The following is a 17599-nucleotide window of genomic DNA, read 5'->3' as shown; positions in this document are numbered from 1 at the left end:
AAAGCTGGGCATTCTGATGGGCACCTGTAGTCCAGCTACTCGGGAGGCTGAGGCAAGAGAATCACTTTAAGCCCAGGAGTTGGAGGTTGCTGTGAACTGTGATACAATAGCACCCTACCGAGGGCGATAAAGTGTCTCAAAAAAAAAGCAGAGTAGAAAATAGAATGCATAGTAAGATGCTGGTTTTTCAAAAGAGATATATTATAGATGAGCTCTACCAAAAACATTAACAGAAATTATTTACTGCTGGTCAGATTATAGGTGATTTTTTTACTTGTTTTTCTACTTTCTACAAAGAACATGAATTATTTTTCTAATCTGAGGAAATAAATTTTATTTTTAACTTAACGAGATCACTATCTTACAAAAAAAGGCTTAGTTGTATAACTCCCTTATAGTTAAGAAGCAAAAAATTGGAAATGTCAATACAAAGAGGTAACATTTCATAAGAATAATTTCTTTTAATGTCTCCAAAATTAGGATAAGTTCATCTCATTTTCTCAATTCTTGCCTTCTCACATCAATTTGGACCTTGTTCCTACATACGCTTTTTAAAAATCTTTAGTTTCTCTCTTTGAACTGATTCCTCTCCTTTTGCTTTCAAACATGCTCAGATTTCTCCTACCAACTACTATACTCTTTCTCTACTTCCCTTTCCTGCCAAATTTCTACAATGAGTGTCTTTTAACCTTCCCTTTTCTCTTTAACTCTTTGTAATCTTCCTTTTACTTTGCTCTCTCATCTGAAAAAAAATTGCATTTTCAATGTTTCTTGAAGCTATACGGGAGCCTTTATAGCACTAGCGATGTTCATCAACATCAGCCAAGCCAACTCTAAAGACTTTGCTCATTCTTCGTCACCATTTTAGCTCTTTCATCACTTCATGACCCTTCTCTGACTCTTTCTGTTCACGTGACACAGCTGTCCTGACTCTCCATGTTCCCTTAACATTTTTCTGATTCCTTTTCCAGAGCTGGTTCTTTTTTTGGCAACTTCTCTCTCTACATATAAGTGAGGAGATATGCTTTCATGGGTTCAGCTATTTCTCTAGACCTCCTTTCTCCCTTCTTTGTATTTGGCTTCCTGGTCTGCCATTGCTAGGTCCAAGTCAACATATCTAATACATGTCTTAAATCTCTTCAGTGTCAAACCAACCAGTTGTCCTTCCTAACTACCACATTTGAAATTCCTACCATCAAACTTCTATTAGACTAGAAACCTAGGAGTTGATGCTTCTCTTCTTCCTTCCAACAAATCACTAAGTCTTTTTCAATCTTCCTTCAGAATAATTCACAGGTACATTCTGACCTTCCCTTTTCCACTGTCAGAACTACAGCCCCATCATTTCAAGTCTAAATCACTACAAAAATTACTATTACTTGATATTCCTGGCACCAGCCTTTTCTTGATTCCTACAAATCATCCTATACACACACCTATAGTGTTCATGGTAAAATACTACTACAGAATTTCCTGAGTTATGTTTAAAGTATCCACATATATTTTAATGGATTCTTTATTCTATTGAAGTTTGGATATGCTGCATGTTAAACTAGTTTGTGGAAATTTATTATCTTAAAAAGGCTCTGAGTAGCTTGCATAATTTTATTTAATTCTGTGATCTCGATTTACTACATAAGACTGAACTATTCATCTAAATATCAAAGGTCTTTATAACTGGGCATCATATTACTAAAGATTAATAGCTATTTTTTTAATTAGAAGGGAGAAAACACAAAACATTCTAAGCTTTTTTACGGGGGTGGAGAAAGTGTTTTTTTGGGGGGAGAGTAAGGGTACTCATTGCAATGGTGTTAAGTAACAATACCATTAAAAATAACAGCTAGCCTTTATCAAAAGTTTACCAATGCCAGTCACAGGCACTGTAGATTAATTATCCCATTTTTATAGATGAAGAAATTGAGATATAAAAAGATTAATTTCCCAAGATCAAACAACAAAAAAATGGTAAGAGTCAGCACTGGAACCCAAGCATTCTGTCTCCATTGCTCACAGACTATACAACTTTTGGACATTCTGGAAATGGCAGGGAAAAAAAAAAAAAAAGATAAAGACAGCCAGGTAGGGTGGCTCATGCCTGTAATCTTTGCACTTCGGGAGGCTGACGCATGTGCATTGCTTGAGCTCACAGAGTTCGGGCCCAGCCTGAGCAAGAGCAAGACATTGTCAACTAAAATAGTTGTCTAAAATAGAAAACTATTTTAATTTGCACCTGAACTTTATGTTCACTCTGTACAGTGATGTGGGGTGTGGGGGCAGTAAGTGTTCTCACTTGGAGGCTAAGTGAGAGTTAGTTAAAAGCTTAATCTGCAAAGGTCTCTGGCTCCTCCAGTCCCTTCTAGCTTTCTGGAAGCTATGCAGTAGGTATCACAACTTACTAACTGGGCAAAAATTAAAGACTCATCCAACCTTTAAAGGGTGGTATAGGTGGGGCAGGATAGTTCATGCCTGTAATCCTAGCACTCTGGGATACCAAGGCAGGTGGATTGCTTGAGGTCACAAGTTCGAGACTAGCCTGAGCAAGAGCAAGACCCCATCTCTACTAAAAATAAAAAAGTTAGCTGAGCCTTCTTGTGGACACCTGTAGTCCCAGCTACTTGAGAGGTTGAGGTAAGAGGATCTCTTGAACCCAACAGTTTGAGGTTGCTGTGAGCTATGATGCCATGGTACTCTAATCACCCCCTACCCCCAAAAAATTAAAATAAAGGGTGGTGTAGCCAAAAGATTAGGTCCAATAGATCCTTATTTAAATTTCTATCTTTCCCACTTTAACTAGCTCTGTGACTTTGAGGAACAGCTAAGTCTCATTTTCTTCATCTATAAAGTAAAGATGTTTATGTATTTACCCTGCCTCACTCCAAAACAGAAAAACTTGCCGACATTAAAACCGGATGTTTTTAAATAGAGAAAACTGGGATAAAGAGAAAGGGAAGTAAATAAGTTAATTACCAAACACTTAAAACTTAAGAGAATAAGGGCGGCGCCTGTGGCTCAAGGAGTATGGCGCCGGTCCCATATGCCGGAGGTGGCGGGTTCAAACCCAGCCCCAACCAAAAAAAAAAAAACAAAAACAAAAAAACTTAAGAGAATATTTTGAGTGTTGAAAGTGATGTCAGGCTGGATATGGTGGCTCATGCCTATAATTCCATCACTTTGGGAAGCCAGGTGGGAAGATCACTTCAGCCTAGGAGTTCAAGACCAGGCTGGGCAACATAGAGAGACCCTGTCTCTACCAAAAAAAGAAAAAAAGAAAACAAAAGAAAGAAAAATTAGCCAGGCATGGATGGTGACTCATGTCTGTAGTCCTAGCTACTGGGGAGGCTGAAGCAGGAGGACTGCTTAACCCTGTAAATTTAAGGCTGTGGTGAGCTATGCTTGCAGCAATGTACTCTTAGCCTGGACAACAGAGTGAGACTCTCTTAAAATAAACAAAAACCCCAAATAATTTCCAAGTTATAGGCAAAGCTTAGCAGAACGCTAATATTGGAACAACACATACAGCAGTGGTCCCTAACCTTTTTGGCACCAGAGACTGGTTTCCAGGAAGACAATTTTTCTGTCATCCATCTGAGGGATGGAGAGCAATTATAAATACAAATGAAGCTTTGCTCCCATGCTGCTCACTTCTTGCTGTGCAGCCAGGTTCCTAATAGGTCACCGACTGGAACCTTTTTGGCTACAGGGATCAGTTTCAAGGAAGACAATTTTTCCATGGATTGGGGGTGGGGGTGGGACAGGAGGCTGGGTTCGAACCTACCACCTTCGGTGTATGTGGCTGGCACCCTAACCACTGTGCTACGGACGCCGAGCCAGAAAGTATAACTTCATATCATTAAGTCTCAAATTCTAAGCTTTTGCTATTAATATATCCTGTCTCTTCTAGTGTTTCATTTTTATTGAAACAAAATGTTTTTTCTCCTCCAAATGCCCCTTTCCCTCCTCTCCACTTCATCATAGCCTCTCTCAATGATTAATCTTCAAGTTCAAATCTTCCTCGCTGAAACATATTTCCTGTCTTCATTAATCACTTCCTTTACTTCTGTCTGTATTTAATTAATATTACATAGTTTAAGACTTTAAACAAGTCTTATCAACAAGGTAGTAGAGAAGCTTTTTACTTTATGTCCCCCAAGACATAATTGAGGGCTGAAATGTAAGATGTGATGAGGCAATAACTGATCCACATACTTCTCCTCTTATTAACTAACTGCAAAACTTAACAGGGGGGGCAACTGCAATTCAGACCTTTACATATGCAACCTAAAAGGTAATAATTTTTATTTTTATTGTAAATATATGTATCCTCCAGTGAGCAAATGAGTATCATTACATTCAAAGTACTAGTATTTTAAGGTGCTATTAAACATATATTGGATTTAGTACCGATTGTGTGTCAAAAGATAAATAATAAGTACACGTCTTATTTCTCAAGAAGCTTACGATTTAGTGGGGAAGAATAACAAGAAAGCCAGTAAGTATAGTTAGTGCTATTTAAGAGGAACAGATAGTACAGGTTACTAGAAAAAAAAAGGCAGCCCATCTAACGTGAGAGGCAGTGAAACATCTGGGAATACATCTTAGATCACAGTAAACCTGAGTCCTGAAGACAAACAGGTAATTATAAAAATGAAATAAAGGAAAGCTTTGTACTTAAGCAACCACAGTAAAACTCATGCTTTACTCAAAAATCAGCATTTAAAGATTTCCGTAATCTTTGTTCTTCTCCAGAAATGGTTCCTCAATTTGGACACAGAAAGAAAGCAAAAACAGTTACAAGCTGGGAGCTGTGGCTCATGCCTGTAATTCTACTCAGGAGGCTGAGGCAGGAGGAGGATCACCTGAGCCCACGAGTTTAAGGCTGTAGAATGAAAGCTAAGTGAGCTATGATCATGCCACTGCACTTCAGCCTAGGCAACAGAGAGAGTGCCTGTCTCTAAAACAAAAATAAAAACAAACGAAAAATCAGTTGAGAAGATGATGTGGAGAGCTTTATAATGAATAGAGCAGGTTGACGACATCTAAACCATTAATCAAACTTACCATTAAAAAAGACAACCAGGGGTGGCACCTGTGGCTCAGTGAGTAGGGCACCGGCCCCATATACTGAGGGTTGCGGGTTCGAATCCAGACCCCACCAAACTGCAACAACAACAAAAAAATAGCCAGGTGTTGTGGCGGGCACCTGTGGTCCCAGCTAACTCGGGAGGCTGAGGCAAGAGAATCGCCTAAGCCCAAGAGCTGGAGGTTGCTGTGAGCACTTTACTGAGGGTGACAAAGTGAGACTCTGTCTCTTAAAAAAAAAAAAAAAAAAAAAGAAGACAATCAGACATTTTATACCTTCTGATACATAACAGTGGGTTGCATAGAAAAAAGTCAGAAATAAACATAGAAAAATTATCTCTCTCATTTTAAAATATCCCCAACAATCACTGAATGCTTCCACAAAGGTGAAACTTGAAGTTGGGAAACAAAGGTAGTAGAGAAACTTTTTACTTTATGCCCCCTGAATTTTGTATCTCAAATAAGTATGACTTATTTTAAACATAAATTAAATTAAAATAAAATATCATTAGTACTTCATCCATAATATCTGATGCTCGCCGTCCATAGCTCCGTGGTTAGGGTGCCAGCCACATACACAGGGGCTGGTGGGTTTGAACCCGGCCCAGGCCAGCTAAATAACAATGACAACTGCACCAAAAAAATAGCCGGGTGTTGTGGTGAGCGCCTGTAGTCCCAGCTACTTGGGAGGCTGAGACAAGAGCATCGCTTAAGCCCAAGAGTTTGAGGTTGCTGTGAGCTGTGACACAATGGCACTCTACTGAAGGCAACATAGTGAGACTCTGTCTCAAAAAAAAAAAAAAAAAAAAAAAAAAGATGCTCTTCCTCCCATGAAGTTTAGTTTTGTATGCTGTATTTCATCATTAATGTTTTAATACATTTCCTTACACATTAATAAGGCTTTCTGAAAATGTGGTTTGAAATGAGTAGATAGAATTTTATCACATGAATGCTGTTTACTTTTATTTTTGTTAATATTGAAAATACTTTGATGAATACCTATATATAAACATTTATACATATCTACTTCCTTTGGATACAAAGACCACTTGAAACACAAAATATGATTATAAGGTTCTTGAATATATGGTAAAAAGCCTTTTCATATAATGTGACTGGTCATGGTGATTAGTAAAAAAATCATTTAATGTGACTGGTAAAAAAAAGATGTTACACGTGTCCCTTAAACATTTTAATTTAAAATCTAAAAATAATACCTAAAGCATCATCTATGATTTCTAGTTTGTGTGAGGTCTTATCTCACACAAGAGCTTAGGAAAAAAGTTGTGAGTTAAACTGAAACAGAGGATGATAGTTTAAAGCAAAGGTATTTAGAGAGTCATCTTACAGAGATTTACAGCTTCTAGTCCAGGAGGATGTGCCCACTGAATCTCAATGAGTGTTTCACTACTTTTTAACCAATGTGTAAAATTTATTTTCATAAATACATACTTTTCATACTATAAGAGTTCGAAATTCTGATGAAATAGCTGGGTGTTGTGTCAGGTGCCTATAGTCCCAGTTACTTGAAAGGCTGAGGAAAGAAAATCGCTTGAGCCCAAGAGTCCAAGGTTGCTGTGAGCTGTGACACCACTGCACTCTACCAGAGGTGACAAAGTGAGACTCTGTCTCATAAAAAAAAAGTTGGGAAGGGGAAGCTCACAAGGCCAGAAAAATCTTACACTCAAAAAGTAATCATGTGGCTATGTGCCTATAGCTCCAGCAGCTAAGGTGCCAGCTGCATATACCAGAGCTGGCGGGTTCAAATCCAGCCCGGGCCTGCCAAACAACAATGACAACTACAACCAAAAAACAGCCAGACGTTGTGGCGGGTGCCTGTAGTTCCAGCTACTTGGGAGGCTGAGGCAAGAGAATCACTTTAGCCCAGGAGTTGGAGGTTGCTGTGAGCTGTGGTGGCACGGCACTCTACCCAGGGCGACAGCTTGAGGCTCTGTCTCAAAAAAAAAAAAAAAAAAAGTTATGTGAATGGTATATTAACTGTATTTTTTATAAGCTATATGAGAAACTATTATATTGGAAGATTAATGATACTTTCTGTTGACTTGGTTAGTTTTGTTTGGAACCTTTAATCCCTTCTAGAGTCTAATCTAATTGAAAGTTAACTTTTTGAAAGAATGTGTCAATTAGATTTTCATGGATGGGAGAGGAGGTGAACAGAGACAAATATATATATCTATATGTATCTATCTATATACATACCGTTCAGGGAAAGAGCGCCTGATCAGCTTACCTGGATTGCCTAGTACACTTGTTTCATTTATTTCTATCAAGGAAATGGATTCACCAAGCTAACAACATCTGATACTATTAAATACTCAAACTGTAAATGGCCGCAGACCCATACTGGTAGGTGGTCTGTGTTAGGAAATGAGCTGCACAGCAGGAGGTGAGCTGAGGGCGAGGGGGCAAAGTTTCATCTGTATTTACAGCCTGACAGCCACTCCCCATCACTGGAATCACCACCTGAGTTCTGCCTCCTGTCAGGTAAGTGAGGGATCTAGGTTGCATGTTCCTTATGAGGATCTAATGCCTGATGATCTGAGGTGGACATATAATGCACTTATATCATCCAGAAATCGTCTTCTTCCACTCCCTTGACTATGGAAAAGTTGTCCTCCATGAAACCAGACCCTGTTTTGAAAAAGGTTGGGGACCACTACCTTAAAATAGTCCTCCCATAAACTCAGTCAAAAGTAACTTCACCCTCACCTCCAATCATTCTTAACAGCAGTATCTTGTATTCACCCCCCCACAAACACACAGCACTTATCACTATATAAAACTAATTTATATTTCATAAGTTATGTGTTTATTGTCCATAGCCTCTTACTTGACTGTGAGCTCCATGAGAGCATGAAGTACTATGTTCATTGTACCCAGAATAGGTATACTTATTTGGCACATTAGAGAATGCTTAATAAATAGCTGTTGAGGCCAGGCGTGGTGGCTCATGTCTGTCATCCTAGCACTCTGGGAGGTCCTCACAGGTTCCACCACACCAACTTGAGCCAGAGTGAGACCCCGTCTCCAAAAATAGCCAGGCGTTGTGGCAGGTACCTATAGTCTCAGCTACTTGGGAGGCTGAGACAAGACAATCACTTGTGCCTAAGAGTCAGAGGTTGCTGTGAGCTATGACATCACAGTACTCTACTGAAGGTGACAAAGTGAGTCTCTGTCTCAAAAAAAAAAAAAAGTTGCTGAATAAAAGAACGTATCTAAATAAAGACATCCGGTCCCATATGCCGGAGGTGGCGGGTTCAAACCCAGCCCTGGCCAAAAAAAAAAAAAAAAAAAAAAAAAACATGAACGATAATAATCAGCTAGGAGAGAATAGTAACAAAATACTCAAAAATGTCAATGTGAAGGTGCCAACCGTCGTTAAGTATTAAATCTGTGCCATAGGGCGGCGCCTGTGGCTCAGTGAGTAGGGCGCCAGCCCCATATGCCGAGGGTGGCGCGTTCAAACCCAGCCCCGGCCAAACTGCAACCAAAAAATAGCCGGGCGTTGTGGCGGGTGCCTGTAGTCCCAGCTGCTCAGGAGGCTGAGGCAAGAGAATCGCGTAAGCCCAAGAGTTAAGAGGTTGCTGTGAGCCGTGTGACGCCATGGCACTCTACCTGAGGGCGGTACAGTGAGACTCTGTCTCTCCAAAAAAAAAAAAAAAAAAAAATCTGTGCCATAAAATTCCAGTTCTCCTTTCAGATTTTATATTTCCCCTTCATCTTGAAGTTAGGCATAGTCATGTGACTTGCTCTGGCCAATGAACTATAAACACAAGCCATTAGGAACACGTTTGTGTGATTCACTCCCATTGCCTTACCTCTATCATGGTAACCAGCAACAGGCCAGAAAGTTTGACAGTCCCCCAGTCCATATTCCTAAGCAAGGACAGCATAAAGCAAAGCCCCCAGACAACTCACATGTAACATGTATTGAGGAGAAATAAACCATTGTTATGGTAGGATTGTCACTGCAAAATAACTTAGTGTATTGAGACTGATAAACCATCCAAGCAAAGTTGTGGACACAGAATGATTTAGTCAGCCCCACTAAGTGGTTATTTGCAATATAAACCAATGCCACTAAACATAGATACTTAATTTCCTTCTGATTACAGTCCTCCCTCAGTATCCAAGGAGGACTGTTTCCAAGACCCCCTGCAGACACCAAAATCCATGGTTGCTCCTGTCCCCAAGTCAGTCCTCCACGTGCAAGGATTGTGCAAGGAGAACCCCAGGATAGAGGGATGACTGTATCATCTGTTTCAAAACAGGTCTGCAACAAGGAGAGAAAAAACTTTTCATGGAGTTTTAAAGATTCCCATCTCTGCCCATCAACCCACAAATGGTTTAATAAACTGTGGTATGTGTATACTCATATGAGTGTATGGAATACTACACAGCCATAAAAAAGATGGAGACTTTACATCTTTTGTATTAACCTGGATAGAGCTGGAGAACATTCTCTTTAGTAAAGTATCACAAGAATGGAAAAGCAAATATTCGATGTATTCAACATTAATATGAAGCCAGTAAATGAACTAATACATGCCTACACAAGAGAAAAACTCAATTTAATTCAAGCTGGAGAGAGGGAAAGAAGGGGGCTGGGGAAGGAGGAGGGGATTTGGTGTGCTCCCACCTAACGAGCACAATGTAAGGGTATATGTCACATCTCTTGGGTGAGGGCCACATCTATAACAAACGCAAACACTGTAACCTAATGGTTAGTACCCCAGTGTTAATCTGAAATAAATAAATATTACCATGTAGCTAAAAAAAAAAAAAAACTCCTATCTTGAATGCTGTTTTTTAGTAAATTTATCAATTCACTCAAATAATGAATGTCACCATATACAGGCTTCTTGAGAAATGATCTGTCAGCTTTTCGTCATCTGGAAACATAATTTCTCAGTGAGAATACTGCTTTTCATTTCTTTATTTTCTATTCTAACTATTCAATAATTAAGTAATTACTGAATTCAGGCCAACATAGGAGAACAGACGAGAAAGGTAGATTGGTTAAAATGCGGAAGTCTCTGAATACTGGGTCAGAAATTTGAACTTTATCTTGTGGACAAAATAGACTTACTGAGAAACTCTGTATAGGAATCATATGATTAAAAACTATTCTTGAACATATTTTACATGACAGTTGTAGAACCAGGATGACTGGAACTAGAAGACCAAGAGAGCTAGTTTTCAACTGCTGTAACATGAACCCTCCATGGATGAGAGGCCAAATTTTAATCAATATATATGATTTACCTTTGCTACAATAGTAAACATACCATTACTGGTAATATTAAGTAGTAGGAAATGGCCAAGGCATAGATTTGGGAAAATAAGAATAAAATGCATGGCTCGGTGCCTGTGGCTCAGCAATTAGGGCTCTAGCCACATACACTGGGGCTGGCGGGATGGAACCTGGCCTGGACCTGCCAAACAATGACAACTACAACAAAAAAAACAGCTGGACGTTGTGGTGGGTGCTTGTAGTCCCAGCTACTTAGGAGGCTGAGGCAAGAGAATCGCTTAAGCCCAAGAGTTTGAAGTTGCAGTGAGCTGTGACACCACAGCACTCTACCGAGGGTGACATAATGAGATTCTGTTTCACATACACATACAAAAAAGAAAAAGAATAGGGTGGCGCCTGTGGCTCAAAGGAGTTGGGTGCCGGCCCCATATGCCGAAGGTGGCGGGGTTCAAACCCAGTCCTAGCCAAAAACTGCAAAAAAATAAAAAAGAATAAAATGCACACTGAAACATCATGCTGGCAGTAAAATAAGGTCTAGTGATGGACAAAACTGCACCTTGTGAGTAGGAATGGAAGTCAGGACAGTAATTGTTTAACAGTTCCGAGAGCAACCAAGTGAACAATGGATGCTTTTACTGCCACTAGGAGGCATTTTTATACTGTAGAAATTAAAAGTACTAGATTGTACTATGGCAGCTTTGTACTTTGAATTCTTTCAAGGTACTTAGAACATTGGTACGGTACAACAAATTTGTCTATTCCCAACAGCAACCCATTCTTTCTTCACTCATTCAACAAATATTAAGAACATGTTATCTTTTAGGTACTAGGTAAACATCAGTAGACAAAAAAAAAGTACCTACCCACCTGAAATTTATATTCTAGTGCATTTAAATTCCGTTCTAAAATGCTTTCCCCAATCCTATTATATGGGAGTAGCTTTTTAAAATGCCTTTAGAAGAAATCATCTATGATTAATTCACACTAAGAAGTAAAAGACTAATAGTCTCCCCAAAGGTCTCCCTCCTCCCCAGAGGTCTCTTGTGAAAAATGACCCTTCCAAGATTCTCACACTTGGAAAGGACCCTGGAGATAATTTCAATTTACAGATGAGATTAAGTGATTTGCCCAAGAACACTTAATTATTAATAACAGGACAGCCAGACTTAGAGCTGTGACTTCCAGTAATAGTGCTTTTCCCATAATAACACCAAGCTGTGTGTCTTAAGATTATGCCAATAAGAAGACAAGATGCTAGAATGAACATCTCATGACTTGTACACATAAGAGAGAGGCTTCTGGGTGACTCCTTCAAGGCAAAAAGAACTGCAGGCAACATGTAAGGGTAAAGGAGAGAGAAGTGATTATAGGGAAGCCAAATAGGGGGATGTTTTAGCCTTTCAGAATACCCTTTCTCCTATTTCCACCTTTATAATGGCACAAGAACAAGGATGGTACATTTAATACAAATCCTCCAAAATTTGAATATAAGCTATTAGTGAAAAAATACTTGGAGGTGAGCAAGAAATAGTAAGTGAAGCATTCCAGCCTGGCAAAGAAGTCAAATTATATCCTATCCGATTTGAAAAGAATATGTCCTAGTAAAAGTAACATTTGTGTTAGGTTTAGGGGTTTTTTTTAAAAAATGTACTTTCCTAAATACATTTTTCAGAGAGCATCAAATTAACTGGAATAGATCAACAAGTATAATGATTGATAAAACATCAATGTAGGGCTGGGTGTGAAGGCTCACGCCTGTAATCCCAGCACTTGGGAGCTCAAGGCAGGTGGATTGCCTGAGCTCACAAGTTCGAGACCAGCCTGGGCCAGTGTGACCCCTCATCCCTAAAAATAGCCAGGCATTGTGGCAGGCACCTGTAGTCCCAGCTACTCCAGAGGCTGAGGCAAAAGAATTGCTTGAGCCCAGGAGTTTGAGGTTGCTGTGAGCTACAACGCCACGACACTCTAAGGGTAACAAAGTGAGACTCTGTCTCAAAAAAAAAAATTAAAGGGCGGCACCTGTGGCTCAGTCGGTAAGGCGCCGGCCCCATATACCGAGGGTGGCGGGTTCAAACCCGACCCCAGCTGAACTGCAACCAAAAAAAAAAAAAAAATAGCTGGGCATTGTGGCGGCGCCTGTAGTCCCAGTTACTCGGGAGGCTGAGGCAAGAGAATCGCTTAAGCCCAGGAGTTGGAGGTTGCTGTGAGCTGTGTGATGCCATGGCACTCTCTACCTAGGGCCATAAAGTGAGACTCCTGTCTCTACAAAAAAAAAAATAAATAAATAAAAGAAAAAATAAAAATAGTTCGGGCGGCGCCTGTGGCTCAGTCAGTAAGGCGCCGGCCCCATATACCGAGGGTGGCAGGTTCAAACCCGGCCCCGGCCAAACTGCAACCAAAAAATAGCCGGGCGTTGTGGCGGGCGCCTGTAGTCCCAGCTACTTGGGAGGCTCAGGCAAGAGAATCGCTTAGGCCCAGGAGTTGGAGGTTGCTGTGAGCTGTGTGAGGCCATGGCACTCTACCGAGGGCCATAAAGTGAGACTCTGTCTCTACAAAAAAAAAAAATAAAATAAAAAAAAAATAAAAATAGTTCCTACTCCCCTGAAGGAGTAATACTCACCTCTCACCTGTAAAGACTTAGCAATTTATACATTTAAAAGATCACAACTTGCCTTTTAATCTTTCAAAATGAAGATTTATAACCAACAAACTTAAGCCTTATTTAGCATTATCATAGAAAAGCATATTTTTAAACACCTTTCCAAAAAAAAGGGAAAGAGAAAAGTCTTGCTAAAAAATAACTGAAAAATAAACTTAGTACAAAAAATTTTTAAAAATCCAAAGAAGATTTTAGAAGTTTTAGAAAGAATATAAATTGACCGACATCAAAGGTCTTCATTAAAATCTCATTGTGTCTCTGTGAATGGCAGTTTACATTCCTTAAGATAAAAATTATGAGAATCCCATCTTATTCAGTGGTTCTACCATTCTTTTAGCTTCCTAAATATAAAACCTTAGAGATGGCATAGACTTTTACTCCCATTGTTTTCTGTAATAAATCATTATGTTCTAATATTTTTTCTCTAAAAAATGTCTCTTCTGAATACAAAGCAAAATCCCCAATTTCAAAAGAACACATACAAAAAAAGAAATGTTCCAACCAGTAAAAAGAATGCTTTTCAAAGAATGAACAATACAAACGACCTGCTGAGTCAAGAAAAAAACTCACAGGGAGAAAACTGTGTAATCTCAGTTTTGTGAGACAGAGTCTCATTTTGTTGCCCTCGGTAGAGTGCCTCAGCACCACAGCTCACAGCAACCTCAAACTCTTGGGCTTAAGCGATTCTCTTGCCTCAGCCTCCCAAGTAGCTGGGACTACAGGTGTCCGCTACAATGCCCAGCTATTTTTAGAGATGAGGTATGGCTCTGGCTCAGGCTGGTCTTGAACTCGTGAGCTCAGGCAATCCACCTGCCTTGGCCTCCCAGAGTATTAGGATTATAGGTCTGAGCCACCATGCCTGGCCATAATCTCATTTTATAAAAAGGAAAATAGTGGGCGGCGCCTGTGGCTCAGTCGGTAAGGCGCCGGCCCCATATACCGAGGGTGGCGGGTTCAAACCCGGCCCCGGCCAAACTGCAACCAAAAAATAGCCGGGCGTTGTGGCGGGTGCCTGTGGTCCCAGCTACTCGGGAGGCTGAGGCAAGAGAATCGCTTAAGCCCAGGAGTTGGAGGTTGCTGTGAGCTGTGTGAGGCCACGGCACTCTACCTGAGGGCGGTACAGTGAGACTCTGTCTCTACAAAAAAAAAAAAAAAAAAAAAAGGAAAATAGTTATCAGCATAAAAAGGACTTGAAAGAAATCACAACATTAAAATATTAAGAATTCTGCTTGGGGGATTTTATAAGTGATTTTTAACTTTTCCCCACACTTTCTCTATATTTCCTCAATTTCCTACAATGAACATGCATTATTTTTAAACTTAGAAGTTATTTAAGTAATTGTCTCATTTATCACTACTCACATATTCTCCTTGTTCCCCCATCAATCTCTTACCACCTCTCCCCTCCCCAGGACTCGAGTAACAGCTTTCTTTTTGAGGTATCTCAGCCAGTGCTACCTAACTTTAGTATCGCTTGTACCTGTGCTCCTAAAATTCACCATTCATACCTATCTACAGAACATGAGAGCAGAGACTGGCCTTACAATCAGCTTACAGTGGAGTTTCTCAACCTCGGCACAACTGACATGTGCAGTAGTTATTTCTTATGGAGGGGCTGTCCTATAGTAGGATGTTTATCAGTATTCCTGGCCTCTAGCCAGTAGATGCCAGTAGCACCCTTCCCCCACAGTGTGACATTCATTGCCAAATGTCCCCTGGGGGGTAAAACTGCCCCAGTTGAAAACCACTGACATAAAAGTTTTAAAACTTCCCAACTCATATGCTTATACATACAAAAAAAAAAAAAAAAAAAACCTGACATGTCTCTTATACAACATTCCTCAGTCTTGCCCCAAATATCTTATTTTTCTCAACAGGAACTTTCTAAATAGACCAGACTTCCTGTTTCCCTAGAAAAATCATGTTTATTCCCAATTCTAAGTCTTTGAACACAATGTTTTTTCAATAAAATTCCCCATGCACCCTCTATTCAATGCCCTACACAAATCCTTTAATTGTTGGTTCTTAGAAGAAGCCTTATTCACTTCATTTCAACATTCATCCACTGTACTAATGAAGACTATCATATATACTTTTTGTTGTTGTTCATTTCAAATCCCGAACTAGATTAACCTTCCTAAGGTTGGCTACTCAGGCACATTTGTTTTGTATAGCCAAACTGGATCCACTACTATGCTGGGCACAGAGACAATCAAAAGCTTGATAACTGATGAACAAAATTTTATTTTTTTATTTTTTTTCTCATAGTACTGGGAAGTTCAAGATGCACTGATGAACAAAAATTTAAAACTCTGCTATAAATGACTTTTTGTGAAGTGTTTTGTTTTGAATTTCATTTGTCAGAAATCTTAAAGTTCACTCCATCAGTTTTTAAGAATGAAAAAAATAATGTATAATTGTTTATTTTAAAGTAATACATAGACTGCTAACATTAACACTTTCAGAAAATGATAAAAATTAATTAAAAATATAAATTATGGCTGGGCCCAGTGGCTCAAACCTATAATCCCAGAATTTTGGGAAAGTGAGGCAGGAGGATTTTGTGAGGATGACCAGCCCTCACAAAAGTCTCCACAAAAAACAGAAAGATTATCTGGGTGTGGTGGTGTGCACCTGCAGTCCCAGCTCCTTGTCCGTAGTCCCAGCTACTCGGGAGGCTAAGGCAGGAGGATCATTTGAGCCCTGGAGTTGGAGGCTGTAGTGACATATGACGACTACTGTACTCTACCAGTATCCACAGAGCAAAAGAGAAGAGAACAGAGAAGAGATGAGCCATGACGGACACTCTTGTAGTCTGAGCTACCTAGGAGGCTAAGGCACAAGGATCCAGTATAGCTTGATCCCATCCTGGAATTTAAGGTTGCAGTGATCTATGACACCACTGTACTCTAGCCTGGGCCACAGGCTAGACCCTGTGACAAAAATAGGCTGTGACCCTGTCACAAAAATAAATAAGCAAATAAATAAAACCACAGGAACCTTATGAACTCCATTTATTTTAAAATATGCAATGGATATTTTTGTTCAGGCACAAAACTTAAGTATGGTCAACAAGACCACAGAACCTGAGTGGTGTGTGAATGAATGTATGTGAACACAAAGGCACATTCACACATCTATCTCCAAAGAAGAAGTGAAATGAAAGCACTTTGTAAAGACCCTCATCTAAAGTAGGCAGTAGAGAAGCATAATTAAAAGCAGGGAGCCAGCCTGCTTGAGTTCCAGTGATACTAGTTGAGTAATCTTGTTTGGTACAAGTTACAGTATTTAACTTCCCTGTGCCTCGGTTTCCTCACTGTCGAAATGGGGATAATATCTGTCCCAAAGCAGTTCTTAATACAGTGCTTAGCACACAGAAAGCACAAAATAAAAACTGGCCATCATTATTTTTACAATGGCTACTATTATTATTTTTAATTAATTTATTTTTATTGTTGAATCATAGCTGTGTACATTAGTGCAATCAAAGGGTACAATGTGCTGGTTTCATATACAATCTGAAATATTCTCATCAAACTGTTCAACGTACAATGGCTAATACTATTATCAGCTAATATTTGTTATTAGCCAAGTAAAAACCTCGAGGGGTAAAGTTCTAATTCACGTCAGACGCAGATTTAAACAAAAACAATTTTACACAAGTTTAAGCTATTAAGTGGACTGGTTTCTCGGAATTCTCGTAAGTTCTAAACTGATGATTATTACAGAACTAATTTCTCTTTATATTTTAATCTGCAAAGAAACTGACATAGATACTTCTGTTTTCAAGAACTTTATAAGCCGCAAGAAAACAAATCAATTCTTTGTTATCTCCAAATTTAAGCCAACGTAAGAGCGTAGTAAAAGCCTAGGTATTGTTACAGAAAAACTTTTCAGAAAATACAATGAGGTTTCTTAAGTTGCAATCAGCAATTCTTATGCAGTTATGTCAAGTTTTTGCCCTGTGAAACAAAAGCTCATCTGTCAGGGAACCAAAGACCGGTCAGAAAATAAGGAAATGCCATAGCCAGGCCCAGGCAGCAGTACTCGGGAAAACCTGTCCTCCAGACAGCTCCCCTCAGAGTTCTGTCCTTCCCCTTCCCCGGTGCTGATGTCGACTCCATCCGCAGGTAAATAAATGACAGCGGGTTCCGTCCACGCCTCTACGGGCCCGGACCCGGATCCCTCCAACCCACCGGGAAGCTTACAGCACCTGCGGCCCTGGCCCTCCTCTCCGCGGCGGCCCCGGGACCATCCCGAGTTCTACCCCGCCTCGCCGCCCCACCCCGCGACCCCGGCAGCGTCGCCACCGGCCCGCCGAGCGGAAGGCGCCGCGGGGCCTGCAGGTGGGCCCTGGGCGCGGCCAGGCCGGGCCGGAGAAGCTGTCCCAGGGTGGGGCAGAGGCGGGCTGGGGGCGCGCACCGACTCGGCCGTCACTTACCAGCGCCTCATGGTACCGCGGCGCCTCAGCCCAACCCTGGCGCTGACAAACCGCGCCGGCAGCCTAGAGCGTCCCTCGGGTCCCGGGCCCCACTCAGAGCCATTCAAAAGCGGCCGCGCGCGGCCCGCCGGGATAGCTACTG

The 17599-nt window shown here is 40.5% G+C and overlaps 1 protein-coding gene across 1 annotated transcript in view; it reads right to left on the bottom strand.

Annotated features, from left to right (window-relative positions):
- KATNBL1 (katanin regulatory subunit B1 like 1) overlaps positions 1 to 17589 on the bottom strand; it is a 47627-nt gene extending 30038 nt beyond the window's left edge. The window contains exon 1 of the mRNA XM_053595030.1: positions 17458 to 17589. The gene's annotated coding sequence lies outside the window, so the exon portion shown is untranslated. The remainder of the gene's footprint in view (positions 1 to 17457) is intronic.
- Positions 17590 to 17599: the final 10 nt, after the last annotated feature.

Source organism: Nycticebus coucang, chromosome 6, assembly GCF_027406575.1.
Source record: "Nycticebus coucang isolate mNycCou1 chromosome 6, mNycCou1.pri, whole genome shotgun sequence".
In the NCBI taxonomy this organism is placed as follows: Eukaryota; Metazoa; Chordata; class Mammalia; order Primates; family Lorisidae; genus Nycticebus; species Nycticebus coucang.
This window is presented reverse-complemented; position numbering and strand designations above follow the sequence as displayed.